Below are 14214 nucleotides of genomic sequence, written 5' to 3'. Positions count from 1 at the left end.
GGTAAGGTATATCCGGTGCCCGACCTTCTGGAAAAGTTAAACATTCTCTCGTGTGGGGTTGAGTTAGTTGCTGTACGAAGTAGCCATCGAATAGAGTGCAAAGCTATGTCGAGTACTTCATGCCAGTGACGTTCGTCCAATTGCCTGGTTTTGAGTGCAAGTTTGATCGTTTTCCAGATTGTGCCATTTACTCTCTCGCATTGTCCATTGCCGATTGGATGGTATGGAGTTGAGTGGGTAATCACAACTCCATGTTGCCAGAGAAACTCTTTTAGTTCACATGAAATAAACTGACTTCCTCGATCACTATGGATGGAATCTGGGCAGCCAAAAAAGGTAAATAAATTCTGGAGACAATTTATAACAGTTTTTGTTGATATGTCCTGACATGGATAGACAAAAGGATAGCGTGAATATTCATCTGCATGAATAGATGCCTTTGCTACAATTGATGTGTCATAAGCTGCTGCATTATGTTGGGCCATTTCTAGACTTCGTGCAGTTGCTACGGCATGATCTAGGTTAATTTCAAAACTTTCAAGTAATCTCTGCCTAATAGTTGAGGAAGTGAGACCTGTGATAAATGCGTCACGTATCGCTAGCTCTGCATGTTGAGAGGCAGTAACATCTTGAAATTTACAATCCTTAGAAAGATTCTTTACTTTTAGGAGAAACTGATCAATAGATTCACCTTGATTTTGTTTCCTAGTGGCGAGAAGGTGACGAGCAAACACAGAATTTACCGGTTTTACATAGGTTGCTTGAAGGATGCTAATAGCCCTCTCGATCCGATGATACCTGTATGGTGAAGACTTCTGCCTGGAAGACCGTCCTCAGTTTACCAAGATAATAAGATTTTTGACAGGTGAGGTGGTTTGAGTATTCTATATAAACACTCGCACCAATCCTATCATTCATTTTAGATCCATCAGTATAGCATTTGATTACGTTGCTTTCCAGCTCTTTTTCGTAATCTCTTGCGCCTGTTCTGTCATAAACCATACATGTGAAATGCTTTTCAAATGATCTGGTTTTAGTCATAAGGTCACTCGGCACATGCAAGAGCGGTAGTTCCTTCCTAGCCTCATTACACAAATCCATGTGACTCTTTGTTTTTCCAGTAGTCCCAACAGATCTTGACCACCACAGACCCATGAGATCTATTTTATAGGATCCCCATATCGCTTCTGCCTTCAGGAATTCTTTAATCAGAGGGATATTCAACAGCATCTCCAATGCTCCAGTAGATGTGCTCGGATATGCTGAAGAAGTCATTAAACAAACAAGTCTTTGTACCTTCTGGAGTTTCTTCCTCAAGTACAGTTTCTCTGTCCCGCGGATCCAGGAAGCACATGCATACGACAAAATGGGACATACCATAGCAATGTATATCCACCTCATTACATGCGGGTTAACTGCCCAGGTTTTTCCCACAATTTGTTTGCATTGCATAAGGGCTGCAGTCGCCTTGGAGGAAATCTTTTCTATATGGCTTTTCCTGGTTAGCTTACTGTCCAGGATTACCCCTAACAGCCTCGCCTCCTGCGAAAGTTTCAATTTCTGTCCACTCAGAAAAAGGTCACCAAGTTGGCAATTCCTTTTATATGTAAACAAGACCATTTCTGTTTTACGACTACTGAATTCTAATTCATTTCGATTAGACCATTTATTAGGAATATTTAATGCCATTTTGGCAATGCGTTTGACCAATGATGCTTTTGAACCCGCGACCAGCACTGCGATGTCATCAGCATCAGCCTGGGCATAAATATTCCTATTTTTAAACTCCTTTAAAAGAGGATTCAGCGTATAGTTCCATAGTAAAGGTGATAAAATCCCACTTTGGGGGTTTCATTTAACTACTTCCCTTTTAACAGTTGCCCTCAGTAGTTCTACTTGAACTGTTCTGTGCCTCACCATATACTCAATCCATCGGATGAGTACTGGTTGCAATTAATAATTTTATTATATCATAATTTTATTATATCATAATTAGGATCATTTAATTCATTTTTATGTAAATTATAAAATTATTAATTCCATCTACTAACTAACTGACTAATGAATTAATTTTATTCAAACAATTTTTACTACATAAATATATGCAAATAATAGGGGGGAAATAAGTTCAATCCAGCGACTGACACCCTTTCTAACTCAACAATAAACAACATATGCAAATAATAAATAAAATATTTATCAATATTCAAATTTTATTTTTAGCTGCAATATTTTAAGTCTAAAAAATTCTTATTTTTTACTTTACTAGAATATCTTGTTCTTTACTTTTCCAGGTTGAATTTCTTGTCCTTTACTTTTCCAGGTTTAATAAAATCTTAAGAATATTACTTTTCATGTGCGCATTTTTCCATATAATATATATATGAATGTGTACATATATGTATATATATATGTGTGCACATATATATCCATATACGTATATATATATGTGTGTGTGTGTGTGTGTATATATATATATGTATGTATGTATATATATATATATATGTGTATACATACATGCATTATATGAAAAAATGCGCGCATGAAAAGTAATATTCTTAAGATTTTATTAAACCTGGAAAAGTAAAGGACAAGAAATTCAACCTGGAAAAGTAAAGAACAAGATATTCTAGTGAAGTAAAAAATAAGAATTTTTTAGACTTAAAATATTGCAGCTAAAAATAAAATTTGAATATTGATAAATATTTTATTTATTATTTGCATATGTTGTTGTTTATTGTTGAGTTAGTGTCAGTCGCTGGATTGAACTTATTTCCTCCCTATTATTTGCATATATTTATGTAGTGAAAATTGTTTGAATAAAATTAATTCATTAGTTAGTTAGTTAGTAGATGGAATTAATAATTTTATAATTTACATAAAAATTAATAATTTTATTATATCATAATTAGGATCATTTAATTCTTTCTAACTCAACAATAAACAACAACATATGCAAATAATAAATAAAATATTTATCAATATTCAAATTTTATTTTTAGCTGCAATATTTTAAGTCTAAAAAATTCTTATTTTTTACTTCACTAGAATATCTTGTTCTTTACTTTTCCAGGTTGAATTTCTTGTCCTTTACTTTTCCAGGTTTAATAAAATCTTAAGAATATTACTTTTCATGCGCGCATTTTTCCATATAATCCATGATTTTTCCAGGCATTGCTATTGTATTAATATATAAATTTATAATATTTATTAATGATTGTCAAAAAAAATTAGCTCTCAAACACACATTTATGCAATATTTATCATTCAATCACAGTAGTTCCGAGCCAGGGTCTCTACCGAGACTGCGGTTCATGAATTCGTGATCTGTATAGAGGGTAAACTAACAAAAAAGAAGATAACACTCGGTGTCTTTTTAGATATCGTTGGAGCTTTTGACAACATACCCTTCAGTAGTATGTTCAAGTCGCTACGAGAACTCAATGTGCCACCAGTACTCATCCGATGGATTGAGTATATGGTGAGGCACAGAACAGTTCAAGTAGAACTACTGAGGGCAACTGTTAAAAGGGAAGTAGTTAAATGAAACCCCCAGAGTGGGATTTTATCACCTTTACTATGGAACTGTATGCTGAATCCTCTTTTAAAGGAGTTTAAAAATAGGAATATTTATGCCCAGGCTGCTGCTGATGACATCGCTGTGCTGGTCGCGGGTTCAAAAGCATCATTGATCAGACGTATTGCCAAAATGGGACTACATTTTTCATCAAATGTGATAACGAAAAATTTGAGTTCATTCAAAGAATATGTATATCATAGAATTCACTAATATTTTTAATCGATAAATTCACCATTTTTTGCTATAAAATCATAAGGAGAGTTAAAAAAAAATTAGTTATTAAAAAAAAGTTCGTTTTTTTAATTATAAAATAAAAACGATACACGGGATTGAACCTAAAAATTTTCCACCAACCCCCGGTACTCTAACCGTTACGCTAACATGCCATATTGGCAAAATCGCAGTAAAAAATATTTATATACAAAAAACGTTATGCAAAATAAAAAAAGCGTTAGTCACTTATGTACTTACTCTCCTGTTTGTGAACCCACATATTTTGTTGTAACTTTTTTTCTACTGAACCAATTTTCGAAAATTTTTTTTCAAAATGTAGCTAATGAGGTGTTCTATCCAAATATATAACCTGTTTGAAATTTTGTTGCGAACGGAATTAGTGGTGGGGTTTGAATGTGTCTCGATTCATTCAATTTCGGACTTAAGCATATATTCAACCACTACCGTGGTTGAATGATATATATGGATGTGGGTATATATATATATATATATATATATATATATATATATATATATATGTATGTGTGTATATATATGTGTATACATACATGTATATATATGGATGTGGGTATATATATATATATATATATATATATATATATGGATATGTGTATATATGTGTGTTTGTATATATACATTTATGTATATATATATGTATGTGTATATATATATGTATATATATATGTATGTGTATATATATGTACATATATATCTTTGTGTATATATATGTATATATGTATGTATGTGCATATATATATTTATGTGTATATATATGTATATATAAATGTATATATATGTAAATATATACATATATTATGTATATATATGTATGCATATTTATATATATTTATGTATGTATGTATATGTGTATATATTTGTATATGTATGTATATGTGTATATATTTGTATATGTGAATGCATATATATATGTATATATTAATATATGTATATGTGTATGTATATATGTATATGCGTATGTATATATATGTGTATATATATGTATACATATATGTGTATATATATGTATATATATGCATACGTATATATATGTATATATATATATCTATATCTATATGTATGTATATATATGTATATATACATGTATATGTATATATGTATGTTTATATATTTATGTATATGTATATATATATATATTTATGTACATATATGTTTATATATTTATGTATATATATGTGTTTATGTACATGTATATATATGTATTTTTATATACATATATATATGTATATATATATATATGTATTCATATATATGTGTATATGTATATATATATGTAGGTAGGTATATGTATATATGTATATATATATGCGTATATGTATATATATTTATGTAGGTATATATATGTATAAAAAAAAAAAGTAAGCGTCTTTAATATGTCGGTTGGACTGTGTTTATATTTTGATTATCCGTCGCTGATTTTATTTGTGAAAAAATGTGTGAATTTGTTTATATCATCGTCATTTACTATTCCAAAAGTGTCTGTCTCAACAAAACTTTTTATTTAAAAAACAAAAACAAAGCGGGAGACCAGTACCCGCATTAAGCTGGTCTGCAGTTTTACTTGTTGCTGGCTATCTTGCTCTTCCTTGTTGCTGGATGTCAACATTTTGAACCGAGAGAGAGATTTAGCTGCCGTACAAAGCTAAAACTCTGTAACATCATCTTTGTATAGATACTCCCTCAGGCATTTGTCTATTATAAAAAAAAAAAAGAAAAAAAGTCCTGTGGCGATAAAAAAAAAAAAAAAAGCTGTGACAGGTGTACGTCTGTAATGCTGGATGCATGTAACAATTCATCTGCCATCATAATATGTATCTATGTATGTATATGTGTACGTATATTTATATATGTGTGTGTGTGTACATTTATATATGTACATGTGAGTTTATATGTATTTATATCTATGTGTATATGTATGTATATGTGTCTATGTGTATATATGTTTGTGTGTGTACATATATACATTTATATATGTTTGTATGCATGTATGTGTATGTATGCAGGTGTGTATGTATATGTATGTGTATGTGTGCTTGTATGTGTGTATGTGTCTGAATGCATATATATGGATGTGTATATATATGTAGGTAAGTGTATGTATACATATGTGCATATATGTACGTATATGTATGTGTAAGTGTATGTATTTGTATATGTGGATGTATATGTATGTATATGTGTATGTATGAATGTGGGTATGTATATGTATGTTTGTGTATTGGGTATATATGAGCGTATGCTTATAGACATGTATGTATGTATGTATGTATGTATGTATGTATATATTTATATGTATGTATACCAATGACAGTCTTGTTTATGTTTGCATGTGTGTGTATGTATATGTAGGTGTGAGTATTGTGTATTGTGTATGTACGCATGTATATATGTGTGTGATATGTGTACATATGTATGTGTGCGTGCGTGTATATATATATGTATGTATAACAATGACCGTCTTTAGTGTCATGTCTGCTTGAGCATGTGAATTCGCTGGCAGGACTATATGTCATTTTTCGGGCTCATGAACTTTCAGTGCCTGAGGGAGTGGCACTCGTCTGACAAGACGTTGCAATCATCATGTATATGTATATACATACATGTATATATGTATATATACATACATGTATATATGTATGTATATATGTAGATATGTATGTATACATTTTTATATATATATATGTATATATCTATATATACAGACAATAGGGCTGCAGATCCAACGCATTACCTCCCCATCAGGTCGGATATTCATCTGCACAATGACCCTTATAACTGCACCTAAATCATACCAGTCCCATTCTTCCAGATACGGGCTTATAGTGGCCATAATGAATGTCCCACTCGAAATAATTTGGATCAGCTCTCTTATCCCGGTTTTCCCAGACTTTCTCCGAGGAAGGGTTTAACTTCCATTGTTGGTCTTGGCCTCGGCTTTCTCACAGGGGAAAGGTTCTCCCTTGACCTCCTCCCACAGTCTCGAACTTAAAACGTGCCCCCAAATGCGGTCACTGGTCTGAGCAAGCTCTACTGCCTCGCTCAGCTTAACGCGGTTACCCTTCAACACGCCTCCTCTTATATATCAGAGAATGAGTGGATGGGTCACCCGAGTGCAACCTGTGCTAAGACCGACTTTGGGAAGCGCCTTCAATAATTACAAGACACGTTCTCTGCCAATAGCAATGACCAGTGACTCTTTATCTGAGAGTACATCTTTCAAACTGCTTGGCCTAACGTTCACAGGAAACATAAGTTGGAACAATTACATTGAAAGCATTGCCAGGGCCGCTGTGAAGAAGGTAGGTTCTCTCTACCGTGCTAGAAAACTACTAACACCCGAAAGTATCCTATACCTCTATAAGGCCACCATTCGCCCATGTATAGAGTATTGCTGTCACATTTGGGCTAGTGCATCTGCTACTAGTCTCTCGCTCCTAGACAAGGTTCAAAAGAGAGTTGCCAATCTGATAGGCCCTGAACTGGCATTTAAGCTTCAGCCTCTGTCCCATCGATGAAATGTTGCATCCCTCTACAAGTATTTTAGTGGTGAATTCTCTGGCGAACTGCAGACACTTGTGCCCTCACAACGCAGACACCCTCGACAAACCTGACAGGCAGCTAAATCCCACCCCGACACAGTAGAGATCCCTAGATTTAAAAGATCTTTCTACTCCAGTAGTTTCTTCCCCAGAACCGCTAGACTCTGGAATTCTATTCCAGGTTCTTGCTTCCCCAACTGCACTGATATGCAGAAGTTCAAGTGTAACGTGAACCGACATCTTGCTACCCAAATCCCAACATAGTACCCCAGTAGTTGTTGCCCCTGATAGTAGCCCCCTACACCAAAGTGGCAATGTGCTTTGTTTGGGGTGAAAATGTAATAAAAATAAAATAAATTGGTTGCCCAGGATATAAGGGCACCAGCGACCCAAAGAGTGTCAAGGCCCTTGTGCTGTTGGACCTGTGGACAGGCTGATCGTGTGGCCAGAGTCTGTCCGAGACTGCATTGCTGGAATTGTGGGGAGACTGACCACAGGAGAGGGGAATGCCCTCGGAAAAGAAAGAGGTCCCCAAAGCAAAGGAGAGGATGCCACCCAAGAGAGGTGACCAATGTCCGGATGGATGAGCCGTCGATGGGCGAGGAGTATCTGTTACCAGCACCAGGGTTGGTCAATGAAAAAGACGCCGCTTAGAGTGCATCAGGTTCTGACAGAAGCAGGAGGCTTGACCTGTCCTGTAGAGGTGGGAGGTAAAACATTGACGGCTCTGGTCGACACAAGAGCAGTTGTGTCTTTACAGGGTGTAGATGTGTATAAAGAGGCTGCAAGATAGGGAACCCTTGCAGCCCTTAGATATGGAGTTGATCCAGACAGATGGTACTGAGCTCCAACTCGAGGGAATGACCACTATACCCTTCAGACTAGGTGATCGGAGGACGGATGAAAGTTTATGTCACAAAGAATTTAAGGAAACAGTTAACGCTCGGTAATGACTGGTTACAAAGTCAGGGAGTGAAAGTCAGTTTTGGACCATCCACATTGACTATTTTACCGGTGAAAATTCCATTAACCAAGGTTGGTCGAATGAAGGATACCATTTGCAAGGTGTCCGAACCAAATTTTCTCTTGGATGAGGTGGGCTTCGATGACAAAGAAAACTTGTTTAACGGCGAGTGTTAAATTCGTCTGAACACTGGGGGAGACATTACCTGATCCGGCTATAGTCCGTTTGAAATAATAATAATAATAATAATAATAATAATAATAATAATAATAATAATAATACAGAGAATAGTTAAGTGAAGTTAGGTGAAATACGTTTCTAGGATGAGCACCTCTCGAAAAATTTTACGGGTTATTTTTTTCCCCTGGTCGACTGCGGTTAGCATAATTTAAGTTTGGTGAGAGAAATGTATTGAAATAAAGTGTTGATTCTTAAATATTGTGTAAATCTAATGAAAACTATTCAAAATGCTTTTGTCATGGGTGGTATAGGAGGAGAGAGGAAGAACAGCTAAACTCCACTGTATGGAGGGAGAGGAGTTGGGAGTGCGTGGGACTGACTTGAATAGTGTCAGTGAGGGGAGGGCAGGTGCCACTCGCAGCATGATAGCCTGCACGCATCATGATAGCCCCCCCCCCTCGCGTACATTGGAATTTATGTGAAATATTCTTTTTTTTCTTTTCTTTTTTTGCTTCTCTCTCTCTCCTTCGGTTGTATACACCACGTTGATTGATAATTATTAATCAAGGTTCATTTAATTAAATTACATATAAATTGTGATGGGAGAATTGTGGTGATTGAATTTGATTTTTTAAAAAAAGCTGAATAAAAATGATATTATTGTTTTTAATATGTTTTGTGAATCTTGATGATTTCTGTCTGTTAGCTGAATTAACCCATATTTTATGTAGCAATATTGTTGTTGTTGGGAAATTAAACTTATGAGAGTTTGCTTTTTATGATTTCCTACAAGAATAATTAGAAATATCAATTGTGAGAATTGAATTGATTTTTGGGATATTTTTTTCCTTTCTTCCTCAGTTTGGAAGGATTTCTCTCATGAAATTGAACAGATTTTAGTTGAATTCAGTTGAGAATAATTGAGGGCGTTAATTTCAGCGATTAAATTGACTTTTGAGAAGGAATTAGAACTTTACCTCAGTCGGGAAGGATTTCTTAATCGAGAAATAAGAGTCAAGAGGCCGCTAATTGAGTGGGATTAATTGAAAATAATTATAAATATTACTGGGTGAGGTAGTAAATTAATTGCAGTGCATCCAATTTAGCTCGAGAAGCGATTATATTTTTTAGATGGACTTTTCATTGCGAATAAATTGTGCGAATAGTGTTTGCACTTAGAGAAGTAGACAAGATCAGAATTTCTTGCGAGATATAGGAGCGTTAACTGAGTCTATGTAACCTGCTTGACTTGCGAAGGCAGTTAAACATTACGCATTTTTACTATTTAATTTTTTTTTTTTATAATTAGTTGGGATGAATTCCAGAGCATTTTGACTGAATTGTAAGTGATAAAATAGGTAGTGATTGTAGTTAGCCGGTCCCTTGGTATTACTAAGTGTGTCTGGGCAGGGCCCGCTCAGGCGCACCCCACTGGGTAAGACGCTGGGGGGGGGGCGTGGCTGACTTCTTATAATTTTTATACATAGGAACGTGTTCTGAAATATCGAAGAGGATTCAATGAATTAGGGAATCGTGTTTTTTTTAAGTGTTAGAAAAAAAAACAGGATGGTGGCGCCTCCGACCTTCAGAACCCTGAGGTAATTCAGGGGTAAGGAAGAACGATGACAACTCAATCGATGGGGGTTTGAGTCTTGTTGCCGATTTGCCCCTGTCGATGATGCCTGTTTTGCATGATCTGCTGATGCAATCCTGCTGAGAGATCAACGATGGTGAAGGGGTTTCTTGGTCCTGGAGAAATTGTTTTGCTTCAATGTATGACGACATTTGGTCGGCCATGGTCGTTCCTTAAGTGGGATATCTTTTCGCTAGAAATCTAATTCTATATACGAGTCACATATGGTATGCTATAGACATACAATTCTTTGAACGAGTCACCTACGAGTAGCTATTGATATAATATAGCTATTGACATAAAAGTATTTTTTTAGTCAGCAACCTTTGTATAAAAATTCTATGCGTGTTGTTGTAGACATAGCGTGTTCTTTCTTCTTATCAGAGTCTTTGATGACATGCGGCATAACCAAGGGATGAGCCCTTGGGAAATTATTCTTATTCTTGTTTGGCGTTATTGGCTGACCATAGTCGCCTTCTTTTTAGGCGGAGTATCTAAGGGAGAGGAGTCTCTGGGAATTTATTTTTTCTCTCTTCTTTTCTCATCGTTCCATTGTTGGTAAGGCGTCATCGATAGGGCGTGGCCGTATTTCTTTCTATATTTCGTTATTGGCGGCCACAACAGTTGTTAGACGCACCCTACCCCCATATGTTGTCATTAGTGTATCAGTTGGACAGTTGAATCACTGACCGAGCCATTTCTTTCTGTCGTTGCAGAGATGAAGACGATCATGGTGTTGCTCCTGTTAGGACTGCTATGGACATCTGCTGCACTGCTAGTTAGAAGGGGTGCCATTTTCAAGAAAACTAGTGAATTAATAATCACATAGTCGAACCGACTGGTGACACTAGTGAATGATTTGCGCCCCTATAGGAAATTAATTAGCACTCATCGGAGGGGAATTTATCAGTTTAATGTATTAAGAAGACCATTAGTTGGTACATATGAACAGGTGGAGCAATATATGCAGATACTGAGTCCCTTAGAGAATGAGATGCGCATTTTAAGGCGCCAGTGGACCGATCAAAGGAACCATTATCAGAGATTTAGAAACATGGAACCAAGTTATACGTATAATAGGCAAAACTTTGGAGGCATTATTCGGAGTGGTTACGGAAGAGCACCTCGAGTTAATAAGGACACGAATAGAGCAATTAGAGTGAGGCAGAAAACGTTAAAACAAATTACCAAGGAGGGGTTATCGATATTAAATATCACTGAAGTAAAAATGCAAGAAAATAGGGAAGGCCTTAATAATATTATTAATCAGTTAGAAGCTTTGCATGAGGATTTGTGGAATGTGTCTAGTCGAATTGAAACTGAGTTTTTGAGAGGGGAAGCTTTTCTACAGAGATATTTACAATTAATGCATATGATACAACGGTTACAACGGACTGAGCAGTCATTGGTTGAGTGGACCACCCATATAGGGGCCCAATTGGATGCCCTAGTATTGGGCATTTGTCCCCCAGTGTAATAAGCCTGGATCATCTGCGAAATGTTTTGGAGGAGATAAGACAAAAATTATCATTGCGTCTACAACTTCCAGTGAGCCCTGAAGAAGGGTGGTGGGAATATTATAACACCCTGGGATGTAGTGCACGGTTAGAAGCTGAAAAAATACTAGTGTCTGTGTCTGTACCCCTCTGGGATCGAGGAACCAAGTATGAGGTTTATCAAGTTATCACTCCACCCATTGCCTATCCACTGGACACACCCAAGTTGGGATTGGTAGCCAGTTACAGAGTGGAGTCAGAATATGTAGCATTTAATATGGCAAAGGATAGATTGACGCTATTGAATCAGCGAGAGGCAGGAGAATGTCGGATCAATGGCCTTGGAATTTGCCGGTCACAAAGTCCGTTATATGTAACTGGAGATCATGAGTTGTGTGTGTTGGGATTGTTCCATGGGGATAAGAGAGTGATAAATCACGTCTGCAAGATTCGAGGTGGCAAGTGAGGGTCTTTTGCCACTGGCTGTAAGAGTAGCCGAAGGCACCTGGTTGGTATCCATGCAACAGAAGATGGAATTGTCCAAAATATGCGGTAACATAGCTTCTGGGATAATTAAGGGAAGTCCGCCTTTAACTATGGTAGAACTGAACAGGGGATGTGAAGCCCGGGGAAAGGGCATAGGGTTACCTGCGTATTATCAAGTTGAGGAATGGTATTTGTTAAAAGCACCTGAGATAGAGTGGGCGAATGCCCAATTGAATAACCTTACTAACCTCTGGGATCCCCTGATCCATCGATCACCGCCGCGTACCCGACTTAGGTTACCAAAAGCTCTGGGAGGGGTTAGACAAATAGATTTGAGTGAATTGCAGACCCAATTAGACGGTCTGGAGAATATAGAATCTAGAGAGAGACTTCATAAGGTAGTGATTATAGGAGCGGGAGTGAGCACGCTAGTAATGGTATGTGTGTTGTTGGCGGCGATTATATAGTGTGTAAAAAGAACGAATGTGAGGAGGAAACAAGGCGATAAACATCTCGAGGCTGGTTGCACAGATGGCAAGAGACACTCTGGTGATTCCAGAAAATGCGATTCCTGGTGCTGACATAAACGAGACCGGTGTGCATCCTGAAAACATTCCCGATGCTGAGATCCAGAGGAACTGAAAGACGACTTGAAGATTTCTCTTCTTTTCTTTTCTTTTCTTTCTGTTTTATCAAAATTCTTGCAGGATGCTGAGCTATGAATCGTCAAAAGAAATCCCAACAGTAGCTTGAATGAGGTGAGAAAAAGTCCTCAGCTCAACGAAATTCTTAGAAGATGCTGGACTGTGAATTATAAGGTGAAGTCTAATCTGTGACTGATTAAGGTGAGAGAGATTCCCCCTATCTCAATAAAAAGCGGGACCTTACCCTGATTAGAGTTGTATATCTTCTATTAAGAGACTGTGTTGTTAAAAAAAAAAATCTTGTAAATTGTGACTGAAAAAAAAAAAATGATAAAAGGGGAATAACTCTTGCAAACCCTTGATGAAAAAAAATCTGAATAACTTTTTTGAAAAATAAAAAAAACAACAAACTTTTTTTAAACAAGGGAGATAACTCTTATGAGTTGGAGGAAAAAAAACATTACAATTTTAAATAACTAAGAAATAAAGGACTCATGAACTGGAAAAAAAAACCCTGTGAGTGACATTTATAAATGTTGAATTTTTTTTGAGGTATTATAATTTAAAAAAAAAAGAACAAACAAAAACTTGTATGATGAAAAGAAAAAGAGACTTAATTGCCTGAATGAGACTGTGGACTTCTGACTTTTATTACTTCCAATGAACTTTTGATTTTCTAATTCTTTGTAATGACTTTCTTATGAACTTTCATAATGAAAAAAAGGGGGAGAACCCTCGTTGGAATGTGACTATCAAACTATGTATGTGTTATCTTTTCTTGACAGGTAAACCAACAATGGAAAGAGGGGCTGTAAAGAACCTGGTGGCGAGCTATGAAAGGGGGTGGAGTGAAGTGTTGGGATTAGACCCCATTGGTTCTATACGAAGCAATGGGTCTGTCTAAGGGGAGCGGATGTAACATGACCGTCTTAGGGGAGCGATTTGCTCCCCATTGGGGAGGTTGAGACCCCCCTGGGACCTGAGGAAGACCGGGCAATTATGCTAAGATTGTCTAATTGAATCCCGGACAATGGCGGGTATCAAAAGTACTTCAAATAAAACAGATATATATTTTATTATTAAAATCAGACATAAATTTTATTGTTTGAGAATGAGGAGACCGGAAATGTCAGAACAATGTGGAAATGATGCCAGACCTATCTTGGCCTCGAGGACACCTGTTTCAGACGAGGACTTTCTGAATGACAAGGTTTGACCTCTTGAGGTCGTGTGAAAAGGATTTCATTTTTGGTCTCAGATTACAAAACTCTGGTCGTATTGTTGAATCGCACACATGCAGTTTGGGTCTGAAATTCCCCAGAAATGTATTGAACGCTGATTGGTTGAATGGATCGACTCACCCTATGACCCCTCTATAAAAAGCCAATACCTGGTTGAAATTACCAGATTTGCACCAGAATCTTGAGAGAACGCACCAGC

At 36.4% G+C, this 14214-nt stretch overlaps 1 long non-coding RNA gene across 1 annotated transcript in view; it reads left to right on the top strand.

Annotated features, from left to right (window-relative positions):
- Positions 1-13382, top strand: part of LOC145286020 (uncharacterized) — a 50329-nt gene extending 36947 nt beyond the window's left edge. The window contains exon 2 of the long non-coding RNA XR_013869091.1: positions 10865-13382. This is a non-coding gene — a long non-coding RNA (uncharacterized LOC145286020). The remainder of the gene's footprint in view (positions 1-10864) is intronic.
- The last annotated feature ends 832 nt before the right edge of the window (positions 13383-14214 follow it).

This window comes from Euprymna scolopes, chromosome 10 (assembly GCF_053919585.1).
Source record: "Euprymna scolopes isolate OS-2025 chromosome 10, ASM5391958v1, whole genome shotgun sequence".
Taxonomy (NCBI): Eukaryota; Metazoa; Mollusca; class Cephalopoda; order Sepiida; family Sepiolidae; genus Euprymna; species Euprymna scolopes.
The sequence above is the reverse complement of the archived record's forward strand: the minus strand, read 5'-3'. Positions and strand labels throughout refer to the sequence as shown.